We start from the raw sequence: 21541 nt of genomic DNA, 5'->3' as shown, positions 1-21541 counted from the left end.
TATATGTAAAATAAATAGAACCTGCGAGCCAGATGAGCCAAAGTTACACAATGCTGCGTCATTTACGTTCGATATCAATATCTAAAATAAAAATAATATTAGAATAATGTCAGATAAGGGTCTGATTTGATATTTTAATGTGTAGAATAAAAGGCAAGGGGCGCGGGGCTGGCCGGGTCGAGGCGTGCGCAGGCAGCAGTCCGCTCGCTCGCGCCGCGCCGGCCACCCGTAGCCCGCCCGAACCCCAACATTATCAACACGAGTCCGCGCTATCAGTGGATTGTGCAAGTGATACTGACTTCACGCGTGATACAAGTGTTAACTGAGTGTTGTGGGTGACAGCAATTAGAACTCAGCGGCGATTCTTTAGCAGTTTACAACCCTCGATTCGCTCGGTGAGTGCACTTGAGTTTGACGTGTGAGTGCTCTCATGGGAAAACTCTAATAGCTAAAATAATGATGTTTACGTAAGTCTAGCCCATTCAATTTAATATAGTTTTCATTTAATAATAATATATTTTAAAGCACTTATGTTTAAAAGGTTATCAAATCTTTGTGAACGTTATAATTTTGTTTAAATGCAGAGGGCTAAAATATTTCAAAAGCTCTGTTATATTAAGTTTCCCGTTCTCACTCACTTGGCAACAACTTAATTTTCCGACGGCATTAATTGCGGAAGCCGTTTCACAATGAGTAAAGATTTATGATGGGAAACTATAGAATATATTTAAATATATTTTAGTTTTTGACATTATTTTAACTAACTACTTAGTACTTTTTAATACCTGCCTGAATTTAAGAAAATGGTTTTACTATCTATAATTAAGTGTTGTTTATTTTATACATGTTATACACAGTATATAATATGAGTACATAATATAATATAAGGTTCGTAATTTTCTCTGACTTTCTTTATTTTAAAAGTAAAACAAAATATTATTATTTTTTCTCTAAATATTACTTTACTCGCTTTGTCGAAATGAAATAATTTTATTTTTTAATAATTGATAAAATGTTTGATAAGAATTTAAAGTGTCAATTGATAAAAATACTTTACGACGATTTTATAGTTTGTTTGTTCAAAAAACGTTGGTATTTAAATAAACAAAGTTGGTAATATGTAAATATGTATCGTAATTAATGTACGTTTATAGGTAAGGAAGATGTATTTCTTTCAATCTTTTGAAGTTACGGAAACTAAAGTGAATCTCGTTTTGCTTGCTGTATTAAAAAGCAATATATATATTCAAGATAGTATAACAAACGGTAAAACTCATGATCAAGCAAAGTGGTAAATCGACGACTGCATAGGATTATCTACCACTGAGTATTCTATGCGTAAAAAAAATTCATTCTTAATATTTATTATTTAATTTATTATTTATTATTATAAATTTTTCAGTTTTTTGACACGAACAGTCCGTCAATTTCTCATATACTCATAACAAAATTGATCAAACAGGTTTTCGGTCAGGGTTGTATTGATGTTGATCCTCTTTATAATAAACACCTTTAAACAGAATATAAGGTGAACTCGCTGTTAAAATGTTCACTGCAAAGCTCATCAAATATTGAGAAGCGCACTAAAGTTGTGTTTATGTAAATCATAACTCACATGTTAACACGAGTATATGAATTCTTTTCAAATTTACCTCCACAATTATCACTCACCAACCAAATAACATACATTAAATATTCAATTGACCATATTTAAAAAAGACAATTAAATGGACCCAATGCACCAGCGAGCCAAGGCCGCAGTGAAGAAGGAAACCCCATTTTCTAGGCTTCAATACAATAGAGGTTGACCGCATGTAACTATAGTTTTATGAATCTACATACTTTGCGTTTAGTATTAGAAATGAAAAGAGGAGTGGTAACCCTATATTATGTAGTCCATAAGTAGTAATGCAAGAAAGTCTCGAGTTCACGTCTTGTCCCTCGGGAAGTGAGGAGAGAATGATAGAGTATGGGCTCTGATTGAAGTCGAGGCTACGACGTGAAATCTTTTATCAATATTCGAAGAGATAATCGCTTTTCCTTATAATAAAATAACACGATAAATCTACGTTTTTTTTTACAATCTATATAAGAAAAATCTAATGATGGTGTAAAAGAAGGATCTTAATTTCTATATACATATATAAAATTCTCGTGTCACAATGATCGTTCCCAATGAGTTACAAAATTAACGAAATTCGCATAATCCGCCATATATAATAAAAATAAAGCCTTTATTGTTGTAACAAGTTTAACACAGAGTAGTTTCGTGTGCCTAAAATTAATTTACTTGACTACTATCTAAAAAAACACATTTTGACTATTAACTAGAGTTTAACTAATATACTAACAGTTTTAATATCTATTGATTATCGGCAAACGGTAGTTCGGTTTCAACTTGTCGTTCGACAAAGGCCTCCTCTAAAGCTCTCCAGTCGTTCCTCATTTTTGCAGTGCGAGTTCATGTTGAACCCGCTATTTTCTTAACGTCATCCTCCCATCTCTTAGCCTTCAGGCTAAGAGATGGGAGGATGGAATGGAATTCATTCCATTATGTCTCTTTCCGTATCCATCGTTTTCTTTTTAGTGTGATTATTGACGTTGACATTATTTTTAACCTTTAGAGGGTCATGCATATAGGATGCACATGCATATATATAGGCATGCAAATGTTATCTTTTTTTAAAATGTCGTATTTAATACACACAATAAAAGGCAAGTCAAGTTAGGTATTTAAAATCTGTGTAAAACTTACAATTTAGATATTAGTTCACGCTATAAAAATATATACAACCCCTAATTTTCACCTCTCTACAATCAAACGCTTTGTTTTATTATTGTACTCTTTATTGAACTTAAAAATGTTTCCTAGATGTAATATACATGCCAAAACAACGTTTGGCGGGTCAGCTAGTATTTCTATAAAATTTTATTCCGATAAGAGTAAGTCTTACATTACATTATTACAGATAAAAGTAAATGGAAATACTTAAGAATACTTTAAAGGAAAATAATTACAACTGTGACAGACAATTAAAAACATTGTAACTGCTTAAAAAACCTACACCGTAATTGATTGTAATTTACACGCATAAGCTTCTGGGGGGAGTTACATATTATTCGTCATTTAAACAAAGCCTAGGTATTATATAGTATATAGATTCTAAAATTTACTAAATTAAGGTTAGAGTTAATCGTAGTGTGAATGACGCACTGCCTTATCTCTCAGTTATCTCCTGTAAAATCCGACTCCGTGCAAAGATAGGCTTTAACCGTATTCCGTTAAATTACTCGTATAATGTGAGAGGCGGCTGGTTTCCGAGCCAGTGGGCCGGCAACGAGGATATGCCCCGATGAAGATGACAGCAGTACTTGCTACTTAGGCGTCTACATCTATTGAAATTTAAGTGATGCTACTTAGAAGGTGCTTCATTAGCTTTTACGATAGTTTGTCGATATTTATGTTCGAGCTGTCTAGAGCTAATTATATGTTGTATATATATAGCCCCGAAAATATTCAGTTAAAAATATGTATAAGGGAGATTTAAATCTGCAATATAAGTGTAAAATAACAGTTGAATATTGTGTTTCGAATTATGGCTAGTTGCATAAAGACTACTTCAGCTTTGAACTTGAATTTGATTGAGTTGTATGAAATGATATTTCGATCGCAATTCCTGTCCCGCGACGGCCACTCTATCGACTATGAAATATGGCAGTCTGTTTGTGATTTACGGCCAACCCGAGTGAAAAATGACCCCTCTATTGTACGTACCTAGGCCTTGCTTACAAAAGAATACCTTTTATTCAAATCGAATCGAGAATTGATGGTTTCTTTTTGTCGTGTGCTTTGTAGCAGTCGTAGATTTTTATACGAATCATAATCTTTAAGATTATTTGTATCAAATCTAAAAATATCATTGTGGATTTACTTTGAGATAAAATAAAGAATAGTTTCAGGAAAAGGTCAAATAATGTGTCTTCGGGTTGTCTTACGTGTCTTTAATGCGACACTTAAGCCATCATCATCATCTAAAAGCAATTTATAGTTTAGCATTTACGACTTTGGCTATATTATGTGAATGGTGTGAGTTCAGCGGATATTTTACTTCGTATACGTACTAGTCTGTCTGTTCTGACCATAATTCATACTGGCACGCCTCTCTGGCTCCATAAATTACCGAGGGTTACTTCGATAGAATATCGACACCGGACGTGACTACAATGCTGGAGAGCCGCAACTTTTGAGGGCCGCAACTCTCGCAACTATAGATAAACTTTGTACACATACCCACTGATTGTTGATCTCTTCTTAACCTATGATATATCTATTAACATATTTTTATCGAAATGTACAGCTAGCTAGAGTAGACGTGTTTGCATATTATTGTAATTTCCGGTTCTAATGCAGGTATCGTGTGCGGCGGCCGGTAACCAGACGCACAGTAGTGAGGACAGCTTCCGTCCAATTAGACGTGCTTTGTCTTCGCTCTGCGGCCGCGTGTAATGACTCCCAGCTTGTGTCGTCCCTCGCTTTGTGCCTCTGTGTCAATATTAAAGTCGATGTCATTGTGTTCATATAGAACTTGTTAGCTCATGCGTTAAGGCTTCAATAGAAGGGCTCAGTATTTTGCCACGCAGATGTCTAATTTCACAATCCATTTACGAGTGAAGCTGATTTATGAAGGCAGGTGAAACTTTGTCCCACTTGAAACCTGGCTATACCTCAGGGACACTGGATGTTTTTAGGATTTGTATATTTTCCCCTTAGATAAACATAGGCGAGACAAAGCCTAATGCGAGTAATAGCAATTTTTTTAAAGTAATTTAAAGGAAATAAAGAAATAGTATGTGTAAGTCATGGTTCAGTGAGATTGTATATTTTAGATTCCTAATATAAAAGGAGAATGAAAAAGGCCTTAAACCGTGTTTGGTTAAGATATACCAAACTAAAGTTAGTCTACTGGAAGAGATTTAGAAAAATAATTAAATAGCTTAAAAGATAATGCAGTAGAGTGTTAATTGGTTTGTACGTAATGATAATTCGGTATTATTCTTTATCTGAAGGCAACTTGACTGTCAAAACACATGACTGTTGAATGAATACTTAGTTCTATTTGAAATATGTATATAACCAAAGTTACACAGAATTCAGCCTTACCAAATAGGTATGGGCTGAGCTGACGGGCACGTAAAGTATGCCGGCGTGATTCCGGAGATGAGATGCCGGAAACCAAATTTCCGTATTTGCTCAAAGGCTCTGTGCAATTTCGCTGTCCTTTTGATTTTGTTATTGCTTATTTTTTTGTTCCAATGCCTTTTTGAACAGGTTTGTCTCATCAATGGTCTGTAGATAGAACAATCTTTCTGAGAGTTTCTTTTCTTTCAATTACTCGATTTACTGTTCCATTTTATTATTATACATAAACTTTTAGTTTAGGAATGGATAAAATAAAGCATTTTTATGGCATCGTTGCTTTTGATTAACTAACACTTATCAAGCATTACGATAAATAAACGTACACAACGCCGCCACCAATCACCCGAGTACATATTCATTCATTTGTATCGGTCTTGAAATGACCGTCAATTCCTGATGTAAAATGTGATAATTTTATTAAAAAAAATAAAATACGTTTAATTTGGAACATAAGATTATCATGGTATCACTTATTCCTCGTCATTAAATTCGAGCCTGTTGGCATCCCTACTCATCGGCAAAGAAGACAATATTGGCGATAGAGAGAAGAGGCCTAGTGTGTAAAATTGCCATTCTTCTTTCGCAATTAAAATAATTCTGTACTGCGAAAAAAGTTGTATAATTATTACTATCTTAATGAAATCCTAAATTTAGTTTAACGAAAGTTAACACGATATTATAAAACTGTTAGGCGGAACGAAGTTAGCCGGGTCAGCTAGTATTGAATATAAGTTTCATGTTAATTCGTCAAATTTAGCCATTAGATATAGATAATTTTCCTATTCGTATTTGACTTTTAGAAGAAACATTTTTAATATCGCAGATGGAACCGGTGTGATTAAAAATATGTAAACTAGTAATCACTTATGGCACAAAATGAAATCGGTCAGCCGCCATGAAAAATTTAAAACATAAACCAACGCTTTTGCTATTGGAAATTTGTGAATAGGAAATATACTTTTCAGGAAATATAAAATAAATTTTCCATCTATGAGAGGAACACGGGTGACCTGTTTCAAATGTTTGTATTATAGTTTTAAAAGGCAGAAATAATTCTTATTACTCACGTAATACTGAGCTTAATTGGAGTGTAAATTTGCGTTGTGTTTACACTTTAAAAGACTCGCTCATTTATAATATATACAACATATTAGACAAAATTAATTAAAATACAATTGCTTAGAAAACTCTAATTTTTAGGATTCAGACTGTCATTTTTTGTCTCATAAACATTATTAACGGCTCTTTTTCGGGCCAACTGACATTTGGTAGCCTTCCAGCAAAATTTCTAACCCCCAAAGTGTAGGTGGTTTTGAAACTTCATTATATACGGTTGTATTTTAATGAGATGTTTCGGTTTCAGAAAAAAAAGATTCAGTTACTGTGTTTAAGTTTCGAGTTTATGGTCAAAGGCGAATGAATAACAAAACATCGTTTGGGGCAATGACGTGGCTCGAGAAGCACAGACCAACTTTAGCACTATTTGCATTTTGGAACTAATTGCACAAATGCGCAGCTAATACTAATATGGATGGATTCAGTACTGCTTCAAGCGCGAGCTAAATGTCAAATAATAAGTAATTTCATAAAGATTTCTGTCGTACACGTTCGTTTCACTATTTTAATTATTCGAGTAATTTAAAGATTAACAGTGATTTTATTCTCATGAAAAGTTTTTCATTACTGTTTAAGAGGATTTTGTTATATTCGTGTTTTCAAACTAAAACGAAGCCAAATTCTGTAAAGAGATGTAAAACGACGGATTAAATAACAATTTACGTGGTTGTAATATCACATATAATAGTGGCTTTTCATATCCAATTAGCCCCATCTGGCTGATTTTGGGATATCTCAATCGAAGTAACAAATGATAACTTGAGGAATTCTCTAAGAAAGTCCCGATTAGGCCAATACAAATGGTGCCATTTCTATCAAGAAACCCTTCGGGAGCTAATGAAAGCGTTTTTAGCACAAATCCTTTCTTAGACACTTTATTTTACGAGTCTGATTTTTTAAGGTTTAACTGCCGAAGCGTTGTAATACGATTTTGAGGTTACGGAAACTTTGATTTTATTTTCATTTAATTTTCACAAGCGGTAACCACGATTAGATAGTTTTTTTTTACTTTTCTAAACTTTGAATCCCGTACTTTTAATTATTTATGTTTTATCTATTACTGTAATATGGAATACTACAGATACGCCACACAATTATGGAGAGGTCAGTAGAAAGTAATCAATGAAATATTCTTGTTGTTTGAGTGCCATCAAAGAGAATATCAAGATGAGCGGAATAGAGATGCCACTTTCTACTAAAATTTGAAGCACAATTTTGTGTTATGGCCAAATCAGAAAAGTCTGAATTATAACATACCTAAACAATATAATTTGAAAGAAAAATATGAATATGACAAATTTTAATTTGGTCAGATTTCATACTGCACGATGAATATTCAGAAAAATGTTTTATAAAGCGACCCTTTGCTATTTGAAGAGTTTTGAAAGTATTTTTTTTAATTGGCAAAAACTAATTATATAAATAAATAAATATAACACATACAACACAGCTGCTTTAATTTTTTTCTATTTGAAATGAATTTAATTATAAAATTTGCAATTTTTCATACTGGGGCGGGAATTGTTTTGGAGACAAGTGTTTTTTGGCTGAAACGCTTCACATGCCCCTATTTCTTTCGTACCACATCTTATGAATATAGTTTTTAAGATACATTTTTGATGGTATATAAAAGTGGATGTAAAGTTAATTTTCTATGACCGACGACAACCTCTTTCGCTTCAACAACTTACAAATTAGTTATGTCAGAATTGAAAAAAAACATTCTGTAACATGTTTACGAACGGGGCGGGTAATAAGTCAAAACTTTTTTGTTATTTCCTTCAGCGGTGTTGAAATCGGCACATTTGCTAAAGTGTCCCACTAACTTTTTCCATATGAACTTCGCTTCACTGGAACTAACTTTTATAGATCCTCGCTTTGGGGACGCACAGCCCTACGGTATGCGGATTTCTATTTATGACGCTGTACCATAAATAAGAAAAAGAAAAATATTATTATCGTCATGGTATTTTTTTATAGAACGGGGCAAACGGGCAGGAGGCTAAAATGATGCTATGTGATACGGCCGCCGATGGACACCCTTAATGCCAGAGGGCTCATTGTCAATTTGGCATTTTTTAAGTCAAATTGATTCGGAAATAATTTAGTCACTTTACGGACATATGATTTTTCTGTGTAACACATCAGTAATACACGCTAAAGCAGAAATTTGTCCTAAATTCCTTAATACTAGACCGAGGGCGGGCCGAGCTGAGTTGTAGAGAATTTATATCAAGCCCCAGTTACAAATCTTCGGTAAGCCACACTCGAAACAGTTCACTTTGTTGCGAATTTCATTGGATTTACGTTTATTAAGGCGTACCTCGTGTTAAGAGAGCGAGGATCGCAATGGGCTACGAACTCGCGCAACGCGCGCTCTTTTATAATTTCTCAATATTTAACAGAAAATATTAGACATACATATACATAGAAGTTAATCTTATTTTTTTAGAAAATAAAAACACTTATTTTATACAAACTATAATTCATGTACATTTAATACTGCCACTTTTATATATAAATTGAAAGAATATTTAGGACAACAACTTTTTTAACATAATATTCGTCTTTATTACTTCAGCTGGAAAAGGTTGTTGTGCATTTGCTATGATTTTCAATGAGCTAGCAATAATATAGCAATAGTTAGCTTAAATTATATAAGTACTTATATCTGTATAGTAGAGTGGGCGTTATCAGCCTAAGCACGCGAATGCATACTGGGACAATATGTACAGATACTGTTATCGAGATGCTCACAGCTAATCGGCATTTGATTAAGTTTGGACATACCAAATCAATTACACTATATCAGTCCTTGCCCAATTATTAAATGTTATGTGGAAGTATTCATTTTCAAACAAATAAACAGTATTAAAATACAGCAGTAAGGTGTGTAGAGTAGATGTATTAATTATAAACATATTTCAATTGTGATTCGATATACAAGAGTGCTCATTAACAAACTTTCGTAATAGTTGGAAAACCATTTCTTTTTAATTCGTAAAACTCAAACAATTCATAGTTAATTTAAAAAGGCATGGTAATAGTAGATCATGGTCTCTTACAACTATTTATTAATAAGCTATATAGAGATAGAGAGAGAGAGATACTCAAAAACATCTTATGTAATATTCAGAGCCTAAAATAAAATCATTCCTATCCTTCAACCGTTAAAAGTTCAAGACGTTTAAGTCACTAACAAAAAATATCTGGGACTATCTGGGACAGAATATATACATATTTAAAGTGCTGCAGAACTTTCATATATCACACATAATTACCAAACTAAAATCACTTATACACAATTGTATTCCTCAATCCGTACGTCATTTAATTTATAATTGTTTAGTCAAGCCACATTTTATGTATCTAATTGAAATATGGGGTAGCATGTAAAAACCAAATTTCTAACTTACAAACACTACAAAATAAATTTATAAAAGGATTATTTAGATACTATTTTTTAACACAGACCATAGAATCTACCAAGGAACCAAAATTATGACGATTAAACAACTATATGTTTATATCACCTGTATCTTAATTAAAAAAATTCTATAAGTCTTTAATTAAAAAAAATAAGTCGTTTCATTAAAAAAAATCAAATACACAACTAACTACACGCAATTCTCGTCGAGCGAGTTTGCTTATCTTGCCGAAGCCGCGTACAAATTATTTGAAGAAATCTATTAGGGTATGCAATTATGTAATCAATTACCATCTCAAATTCGCAATATTGGTACGTTTGACAAATTCAAAAAGGCAGTAAAGATGCATGTTAGAATGAACATAGTTGACTAAAATTAAGACGGCTAATGGCGACGTGTATCTCGCTCGTATATAATATATACATATTAATATTAAGTTTCTCATGTAAATAAAATATTTTTTTGTAATGAGAAATAAAGTTCTTTAAACATTATAGAGAAACAAAAACGTCAACATTTAGAACCGTAAGAATTAAAGGCGTTGTTGAGAAAACAAACCCGATAAAATATTATAATCCATAGTTTGGTACGTGAACATACCAAAAACAATTATTTAGTATAAGACTGATAATAATTTGTGTTCTGTGACAGTTGACTGCTAATAAGAGTATTACAAATTTAGCGTCAAAATATCTTCACAAAGGTCATAAACAACAGAACAAAACAACGTTAGAAGCGGTTGTGTAGCGGGTTATTTATCGCTGTCGGCCCACTCGCATCCTTCCGCGACTTTTGTCTATGCTCTTAAATTATGTAAACAAGTACACGCTAACTTTAATAGGTTTTGTTGGATTCGACTTCGTGATCTTTTTTCACTTTCGAGTAATTGAAAAGATTCAAACGAGGTAAAGTCATTTAATATTGAATTGGAATCGTGGAAATTATTTGATACATTAATAATTCAATAATTATTCATGTTTTATATGTGTTCCATAAAAACACGTAAATTACCCATTAAATTCATTAGTAATTCAATATCTCACTTGGTTTTTCCTCCTTTCCATTCCGATCGCAACATTTCCAGTCCCACTGATTGTAAAACGATAAATTGACTTTGAAACGAACAATCCTACGTAAGTTAATTTATAAATGTACGCGACTTGCCTGGATGCCGTTTAATTAAATTATTGTCCTTTCAACCGTTATCTTTAAATTGGTAACTGTACTTTAGTGTAGTAAAAACAGACTTTACAAGTCTAAAGAATCGAAATTAATTGGTAAACAATAAATGTATAAATATTAAATTTACATAGGCATTGGAAATTGGCAAACAAATAACAAAAGTTTAGACAAAAAATATTATCAATATACAAAATATAAGATCAAGGCAAATAGAGGAATGTGGTAAATCTGTAGCACAGTTAAGATAATTCGCTAGTTTACAATAATCTAAATATAAGTGTTTAAACATCTATATTAATTGTAATCAGAATATATGATCAAGGAATGTTGTATTCTAGAAGTAGCTCCATATAAATTGAACGCCAGTTTACCGAAATTGCAAATGTAAACAATGCGATATTCGAATGTTCATACAATTTTATATATACCCTATGATTTTTCACATCTGTCAACGTATTGTATGGTGAAAGGCTCACTATTAACGTATCACAAAGTAATTAATGAAGAAGATTGATTACGTGTAGAATCGTGCGTGCGACGTAACAGAGTAACGACGAAGCATAGCGGCCGTTAGCTCATCGTTATTGATAGCTTCACGGTTACAAAGGCTTTGTTTTCATAATTACACTGATATGGCGTACATATCATCATTATTAAACTTGTATTCTGTTAAATAATTATGTTTTACAAATATTAAATGAGGAAACAACGTGGTACGTTTATGCGTGTGTGTAAAATGTAATACCTAGATTACACTGAAAATGTTTAGAAAAAGAAAAACGGCTTGATGTAGAAAGTTGCCAATACTTTTATCGTTTTTCGAATCTCCGTTCCTCTCTACACCTCGTCGCATTCGATGGAACCAAAAGCAGTGGGCCCATTCTTGCTTATCTCTCTCTTCTATAGCATTTTTGTACGCTATCATCGCATCATCAGGGGTCGTAAAGCAAATACCTCGAATTTTATATAAGTAAATATATATTAGCCGATCCTCGAAAGGAAACACCCACTGAGCTGATAGTCATAGTCTTTTGGTTTCGGGTTCGTTTCAACATATCCAGCTTTTATGACCTGAGACGATATGAATATAGCATTTGAGTTACCGCCGTTGAACTTATCTAACATTTGGCGATACCAGTTCATGCAAAGATGTTTCTCGTCGTCGGTTAAAGTATAGGGAATCCATTTAGTGCACAGCTTCCTGACACCTAAATGTTCGTGTAATATTTTTTTAACTTGACTCATAACAATGCCTAGGCTTGCTCGTACTTAACTCTCGCTTATCTTCCTCTATCATGCGTCGCACAGCACTGATTTTATCGTCAATAGTGGCTGTTAAAGGACGCCTATCACGCCGGTCATCGTTGCCATTGCTACCTCTGCGATTAAACCCGTTTAAACAATAAATTGTGGCACAAGAAGGGCCTTCATTCAGAAATCGTAATCGCAGTTAATGTCATAGCTTTGTTGTTGAGTATACCCACAACATTTGAACCATATGGATGTATTTCTTACACAGTTTTTATGACTGGTAGCAACTAAACGTGGGCTACTCATATAATTTCAACTAAATGAATCTGCGTCAGATACATATTGTGTTCGCGAGGGAATAATTACGTCGGCTGTAAATAATCGAGCGCGGTGGAGTCGACGAGTCACACACGATCGCAGAAAATTACTTTTGTGATACTTTTTGACAGCTAATTGACATCGCTCATTTGAACCATCGAAACGTCTTTTAGGCATGTGTGAGAATTACATAAGTGGTGTTAAAAATATAAATATCAATAGACAAAATATGAGTTTAGGTTAAGTCCTTGACAGGGAAAATCGGCCAAAAACCGACTTTGAAATCGGAATAAAACAGATTAAATAGATAGCGGCATCTGTCAGTTGGCGCATTTGTGTAAAGTTTAAAAAGTGGTCGATCAAAAGGCGAGTCACGTAGCGCGAATACATCACGTGGCGCAGATGACACGACGCGGCTCGGGATTTGGCTAAATTAGTCTTTAAACCGATTCTATTTGTTAGTTTAAAGCTATGTACGGTGATTGTATTTTCCTTATACCATTGAGTTTTCTATGATACGCTCAATATGTAAAATAGTTTTTTTCTGTATTGATATAGATATTATAATATACAATACAAATGCTTGCTAATATTGTTGCATATTAAATAAAAATAAGTAGATTCACATCATTTATTCTAACAAAACTACCTGTATTTGTTGTTACGTTGACTGTGATAAATTTGTAACATGTGATCTCAAACGAAATAGTTTGTTGTATTTAATATTATTTGTATAAATTTTAATACCAATTTTTCAATGAAAAACTTATAATAAATTAAACATTTTGGGTTTTGTGTGGTAACATCGGGTTTTTAACCCTCACTAATTGCTTCATCGTTTCGCGATTACAATCTCGAGTGTGGATAATGCGGCCATTAATGTATGTAGCAAGGAAATTACACTCGACTCGCCACCTTATTTATTCATACCTTTTGCCTCAAACATCCATATATTTGTGGGAACACCATTGAATATGTTAAATGAGATTGCATTTTTAATTTTAATATATGGTAAAATTTCGTTGAGGAATTTATCAGATGTTTTTAATCATCGGTTTCTATGTACGAGATGCACACCAAAATAATAATAGATTTTGAGCAACATTTAATTTTTAAATGGATAATATAACACTTTCTAGCTTTTGCCCATTAGGGTACAAATGCAAGCGAAACTGACATACAAACTGTATGAACCAGTCAGTTTCTCTAGGTTGTGGCCATTATTAACGGTCCTTCCTCAGGAATCTGCGGCCCAGCGGATACATTAATATCTTTCTCAATTCCGCTATAGAACACACACGTTGTAAATTAAGTAATTACTAGTATGTTTCTTTTTATCACGGCAGTTAACACAAATTTACAGAAAGAGTTCAGTTCAGTTATACTGATTTATTTAATGAATAAGGAACTGGAATTTTGCCTAACATAGTTTATAGGGTGATTAAGTTTTGAATTTGTGCTATTATGAAATAAAAAAAGATTGTATTGTTGTTTAAATAACCATATATAAATTTTCGTTATCCACTAATAAATCATGCATTCCCGTATAATAACAAATTGCTCTAACACAATAAAACATTTGCATGCTGAACAACTCAAAATAAACGCAACAGTGAATAACTGAAAAGCATTGGAGCATTTTCATAATTTAATACCGAAAATGTATGAAAATAACGAAATAATAGAGGAAAGGGTCACAACACAATGTAATCAGGAGAATCGCGGTAATTATTGGGTAAATAAGTCGTTACATATTCACGTAGTTATCATATCTGCTGCGACCATTAGTGATATAGGTGAGGGCGTTGAAACCACTCGTAGATAAGGGCCGCGTGGGTTAGGGGAGAGGCGGAGGCGGTTTTTAAGGAAGATACTTCGTTTACAAACAGGTAAGACTTTGGTTCTAACTCAATTATTCTTCATTGCTGGCTGTAACTTATCTATAAAAGTATACTGACTCGAACCGACGCTAACCAAGTATAAATCGACAGCTCAACCTCCAACATAAGATTAAAAGTCTGTTTAATCGCTCGAGACTCGCGCCTCGAAGTGAAAACATGGATTTTAGCGATATCAAACGGTGGGTGGCAATTAGGTTAGTTTGCGAGCGGTCTATTGCCAAATGATCTGCGAGTTACGAGTGGCGACCGACTGCGTAACGACAATGTAATGCTGGCATATTTATCGGGGTTGCCGCGCAAATGTTAACTTTATCTGCTTCACCGTTTCGGTGTAATGAAAAATAAATTATGTGTAGTGTGTGCAAAACAACGCCGCTGCTAATTGTTAATAGGTTCGCTTCCGTTGTGTAATGTTAACTCTTGTGGCGGACCAGATTGTTTGTTATTCCTCTGAGTTATGAGCAGTGTTCGGATATGGCCGAAAAGTGTCTTTTCATTCATAGGAAATATTTCGTCTTTATATACAAATGTCAGGAATTAAAAAGATGTGAGACGTAAAGCATTAATTATAAGTAGATTTCAATTGTATGCGTGATAAATTTATTTAGTGTGTATGTACATAAGTACATGCTTTAGCCATTAAGGTAACGAAGTGCCAAGTTTTACAACTCTAATTACTTAGCTTCAAATAAACTTTCCTCAAAATTTCTTTCAACTCGATCCGTCGGGAAAATCGCATTATTTTTGTTGCTCAAAAACATTCTCCTGGACAAATTTTTAATTTCGTTCCCAAGTTTATTTACGGAAATTCAAAATTAACATAAAAGGCGCCCGTAGTTCCCTCTAAATATTGTTGAAAATTGTAAGAACAACAGTGCAACGAGGAAACGTTCTGAGGTGAAGGGTCTTATTCATAGGCAACTAATTGTTTACTACTGAAAAAAATTTTTTTGGGTAATAAGAAAATCATCCTAAAATCGTATTTGTAAACAAAAGCTTGCTATTGTGAAGTAATGTTAAATAATAGTAATTGAATAAGTTTCTCAATAATCAAGTCGGTAGCTAGGGCAGATTAGTGTTAGTTAGAGACATTGTGAATATAAATACTACTTAGTAATACTTTTTAGAATATGAAACAATTGCGAGTAAATTATGTGAAACCATTATTAACTTAAATAATTTAAAAAAAATAATAATAATAATTTAATTTCTAAATGTTTAAATCAGGTATCATATTTATAATCGGGAGCTGATATCGGTGTGCGATGCTTCCTTAAAACAGGTATCAACATTACATATTATAATAAAATAAACTAATGTGTTTATTATCATTCTGCCGAATTTACGTGAAAATCGTTAATGACTAGTACTTTAAACATGAATCGTGCCCAATATCTCCCAAAATATTCAAGTTATGTGATAATAGCTGTGTGCAGATAGCCCCATTACGGGACCCGCGCTGTAGAGGTGTGTCGGCGATATTAACGCGACAAACAATCGAGGATTAGGTATTTGAAATTAATAACCTCCGGGGAATTACAACCGAATTCCATTCACGACATCTCCCAATTCGGTTTCATATGGCATTATCATTGATTTGTTCCATTTATTGGACGCCTCCGTCAGGACCGGTTGCGCACGCCGCGGCCGACCTACAATTTTCACAAAGTGATCACATAAACAGTCTATTAACATTTATTTCGTTTTATGACAATTAATTATTTCCGCGTAGTTTTTCGATACTTAATTATTTGTAGTGAATACAATTTATTCGTGACATTTCGTTATTTCCAACCAACAATATTAGAAACAAAATTCAATGTTGAAAGTTAATCATGACAAAGGCTTGCGTCACAGGCAGATGGTTCGCGTTAATTGTCCCGGCCAGGGTGGGGCCGGGGCATGGGGCAGAGGGGGCTAATACCACTCGCACGAGACATGTATTACTCGGGAGTGACTAGTGAGGACCGTAATGACGGGATTTACATTTGTTGCTGGGACTTTGTCCTCTTTTAACAACATTTAACATTCTATTAAGTTTTTACTGAAGTATAAGCAATACGTTTAATAGTAAGGAAATATATATTTTTTAATTAGCTAGTTTCACAAAAATATTTCTTTGACTGAGCTGGGAACGTCGGTCTACACAAGTTGTGGGACGAGGTAGAAGTCGTAAAAATATTATTGTTTCAAGTTTCATATATCTATCTATAGTATATTATAATCTTTTAAAGTGATTTAAAATTACACTTCCTAAAGTAAATCTTATAAGATCTTATACAGACTTCAGGGTATCAGAAGTTATTGAATAAACTTATTGCGCAAGCTTTGAGATCGTTTCCCGGATTTATTTCTGAGGGATAAGGTTAATTAAGATTTCCAGTAACGCAAGGTTGTAAAAGCATTTGTCGTACTGTCGTTCCTGCAAACCAATGACAAGGTCAACAAAGAAACATAAATATAATTTCTAATGTTTCTCTCTGGTTCAAGTGGTGACGTCACTGTCGCCAATTAATTACTTTATGACGTGACGTCGAGGTTCTTGTATTTTAATACTAAATTGAAAAAACCCCAATTAATAAAAATATTGTCTGGCAGAGTATTATAAAGGCTATGTTGTTTGGGATCTCATTTAATTTAAGGGCCCAAATTAGGATAACGTAATGTTCTTCCTTCTTGAGATTTTTAATAAAATTTTGTTCCTCCGACCCCTCTTAACTTGCCTTAGTTACGAACTTTGAATAATATTTAAAGAAAAATTATCTTTTATATTTTTTTACATTAAATTCCCTGTGAAATTGCCTAGATGTTAATTTTAAAATACATATCATGTGTCTCACATAGTGACTCCCCAGTCTTTTCCCGGTGGAAATTAAAAAGTTAATTTTAATCACTCTGTAAGATACATTTTCAGTGGAATTTTTGTTAAACACTGATATTCACAATGAGGTGTTAAATTATTTGATACTCCTGGATGCCCACACGTAACATTTGTACCACAGTATTATTTCAAAGTTAAAGGGTGTGCTTTATTTGACTCCTTCCTTGTCAGAGCTATACATATACTCAATATAGGTGCTTTAGGGCAGAGTAGCGGAACAAAGAAGGTGCTAGTAATATAAGCATTACTTACATAAAAATGTAAATGTGAATTTTGCTTTTAAAATTATTCTCAATCTTTATGAAGCTTTAAGCTATTATTTTTGTCTGTATAAGGTATAAAATAGAGCGAAAACTTGATTTAATTACCCTCCGTCACCTCATAAAGCTCAGGAAAAAGTTCGACTACAGGTGCTCGCGGGGACTATAAATTGGGCTTTGTATGCGGGACAGACTATAAACTGTGCACAAATATAGTTTGAAACTTGAAATTTTCTTTGTATAAAATACGTCGGTTACCTTTATACAATCATTAAAATACATTTCTTAACAAACTGTTTATATAGGTATACAGTAAGTATCTAACAAAAGCGTCACGAGTATATCAGCAAATTTTCACACCACCAAAAATATGAAACTATAAACACTTTCTTTGGTAAAATACAAAACTTCGAATAAAACCATTCATGTAGAATGTAAATAAAATATTTGCGTAACCATTATCTTGACGTGACATTTACCACAAAAATCTTCATGCGTGTAATAAATCAGATCTCATTAATTCAGTAAATAAATATGTTTTTATTCAATTTCGTACTTTATTGCGTTGAATTTTACGTCACTTTCCCGTGAGTGTATCGTTCCTATCGCATAAGTATGTACTTGGGGCACAGCTGTGTTTACGGCTAAAATTAACGTTTTCTTCGAAATGCTAAGTTCTAAAGCCATAACTTCCTACAACATTTAGTTTTTTTTAATTATTTCCATATTTCTAACATTTTTCGTCTTTAAAAATAAAATATATATGATTAATAACATTTTGTGTGGTTGGATCCGTGAACTTTTACTTAAAACAATGTAATATCTTTAGCTATGTTTAAATTAATTAATATAAAATAAAATAAAATTAATTAATATTAATTTAATATATGTTTAAATTAATCCGTAAATTAGATCCTGGTACATTGCTATGATGATCATAATCGACTTTCAACACACGAGATACAAGCCGTACAACTGCTTAGTATGCGAGATTTCATTTCAGACAAACATTTCATTGGCAGTCAATAAAATATCTAGACTGTTTCAATGAGGGTTTTAATTAGAAGCTCGTGTTCATTAGGGAGAGCTGAATGAGACTGTGTTACGGGACTTATCCTTCACTTCTCTGTATTTCATTTCTTAAACTCATGTTCCTCTATTTCGATGACATAACAAATTTCTTTGTCAATAAAATCTTGTTTCAAATAAATTTTATATGTACTTCTTGATTATTTCACAGTGCAATATTTTTTGAGATTATAATGTGATGCTACTTAATTAAAACGTAAAAAACTTATTCGCAAATTAGTTTGGGCAATTGGTATTGTTGGTAAATAAAATATGTGACACTAAATTAAGTCTCAACACATAACTTGGCCAGATTATGAGAAGCGAAGGAAGGGTCATATTTCTCAAATTCAAGTTTAGGTTAAAATCTAAATACTACTTATAATACACAATTTGGTATTATGACGCAGCTGAATAAAGTGTAGTTGTCTCTATAATTATTTTATCTATCAGGTTTATTTGTGTGGAACAGTGTTTAACTTGAATACATTTATTTAGCGTATTTGGAGGAAGTTTAGAGATTGAAAATCCCCGTGCAGTACGTAGAATTTCCAAATAAATTCAATATATTTGCTCATGTTTAATCGAATGTAACTGAACCAACAATATGCTTGTGTAGATCTGGCATAATATTATATACAGTACGCCTCATGGGACATAAAATGTAGCAAATATTGCTTAGAAAATGCTATTTTCTACTCTCTGTTTAAACACATACGAGTCACAATCGGGCGAATTCATCTCGCACCCTCAGGCCTAAACTGCGATACATCACACTTTACTTATTCTACAAGCATCGTCTAATGGATTTGCAGATTACTACTTGTAGAGTTTAACTCGATAATATTATAATCCTATTTAAAATACAACTTCATATTATTTTTTGATAAACACATATTGAAATGTATAAAAATATTTAATTAACTTCATAAACTAGTTATTTATTAATGTTGCTTAAATAAAATTTACAACCCCTTTTCAGCCATTCGCAAAACTCCTAGAAGGGCTAATAACAGTTGCATAGACACACATACCATGCAATTTTGTCTTAAATTTCCGAGTCGAAACAAAACTGAGGTTTACCCGAGGACAATATTGCATCCAGCTTTGTCGCTCGCAGGAATTCGTTCAGTCAGTGACTCAGTGTGCACAACATAAACACGTTCACTAAGAGTTTGCTTTCAAAAAAATTATACACATGTCCTTTAATAAAGCTTCATTAATAATTATAGACTTACTGTCTTTGATTAAAGCCAGTTTTGATGTTGCCTACGAGGGAATGTTGTTATTTAATCCATACTGTATTTTTCATGCCTATAAATATAATCAAAATCTAATTTCTCTGTAAGTTATCCAAGTCTGTACTTCGGTTAAATAATTTGTACATAATATGGTCTTTAAAGACTGGAAATTACAATGTTAATATATTTTTGAAGTAATACTATATGTATATAATTATATATATATATATATATATAATCATAATCGAAGTGTAGTAGCTTTTATAGTATCGAATTGAAATATGATTATTGTATATGTGTAACACTAGATCTATCAATCACCCGTAATTTGACGTAACAAAAAGGAGTGACGAGGGCGGAGGCATTTTGTTGATGGAAACAAAAACATTGCTTCAATGTAGCGACAACCCTGTTGTGACGCGTTTAGAATAACTCGCAAAACTTGCTAATATAAGAGAACTTTAACCTAATTCAATTGGAAATAAATGGAATGAAATACAAATTAAGTTTACCCCATAAACTAATAATAATCTCATCATCTCGGACACTTGAGCTCTCTCTTTCTAGTGTCTTAGCCTCAATCAGTGAACTTACATGTGTAGAATTTATTAAATTAGAAGATATAAATATTTTGAGTATTATTAAGATAAGGCTAACAAGGTCGTTTGTAAGTCAATCAATTTGTTTTAGTCATAGAGCGTGCGAATTTAACGAGACTTCGCACTGTTGCCTCTTATTGCGTATTTTCTCTCTTCATTATTTGAGACGGTTAGACATCCATTGAAATTTTCTTAATATTTTGTTTAACGAGTTTATTTTCGTTTTCTATATTTTTTTTCCATTTGAAGAGAGTGAATTAATTCTGTCAAAAAATACACAAATACAATTTAATGTCTATAGTAGTACCTCTTATTATTTTACTGTGATTTTATTATTATTATATTATGTCGCCAATATCAGGGCCCTTTGCGTCGCTCACTGCCTTCACAGAGATAACATCGAAGCCTTGGGGTCAGAAGTGTTAGGGAAGGGATACCATTACATGCCCCATTACCCCATACGCAATCTTAATTTGTAACAGTTGAGCCAAAATTAAATATCACATAAATTGTGTACATAGTAGTTATACATTGGCTTGGCATGGCAGTATATGTACGACAAAATGTATTAAATTGTATGCAATAAAAACAGAAATATATTCTTTGTAATAAGTTAGAATAATTAAAATAAATAAACTTAGTTGAAGAAAAAAGCAACAGTTTGTAAAATCAAAATGTAAAATTAAACTCTTTAAAAAACTCATAGGCGTAAAAACTTTTGCTTATTTACTAGCTAGCTAAACAACGTCAAGTAATAAATTTGGAATTATTATTGCTACATATTCCAACAAGCTTAAGGGAATGTTTTAATAAAACTATATTAAAAAATATACAACACGGGTCGGCATTTATTGGAAGAAAACACGTTTTCACGCGTGGTCGAGTTTTGTTGAAACCTCCTGTCGCACGGATTCACCCATCATTTTCACGCAACAACCTTCCTAACGCACAATGACGTCACACTTTTCTTGGAAAAATACCTGTCAATATTAATGCATTGATATAGAGACCTGGACTAAATAATTATTATACTGTTATTAAAGAATTTAGTTATTATAGGTTATTATAATAGCGATATTATATAATATGCCTATTG

General features: G+C 32.9%; 1 protein-coding gene across 3 annotated transcripts in view; it reads left to right on the top strand.

Annotated features, from left to right (window-relative positions):
- Positions 1 to 209: 209 nt before the first annotated feature.
- Positions 210 to 21541, top strand: part of LOC111003635 (T-lymphocyte activation antigen CD86) — an 87332-nt gene continuing 66000 nt past the window's right edge. For 2 of the 3 annotated variants that reach the window (XM_022274264.2, XM_022274263.2), the window contains exon 1: positions 210 to 395. The gene's annotated coding sequence lies outside the window, so the exon portion shown is untranslated. Of the gene's footprint in view, positions 468 to 21541 lie in introns of all 3 variants that reach the window. The other variant, XM_045628264.1, reaches the window with a different exon arrangement.

This window comes from Pieris rapae, chromosome 5 (genome assembly GCF_905147795.1).
Source record: "Pieris rapae chromosome 5, ilPieRapa1.1, whole genome shotgun sequence".
NCBI classification, from domain to species: Eukaryota; Metazoa; Arthropoda; class Insecta; order Lepidoptera; family Pieridae; genus Pieris; species Pieris rapae.
This window is presented reverse-complemented; position numbering and strand designations above follow the sequence as displayed.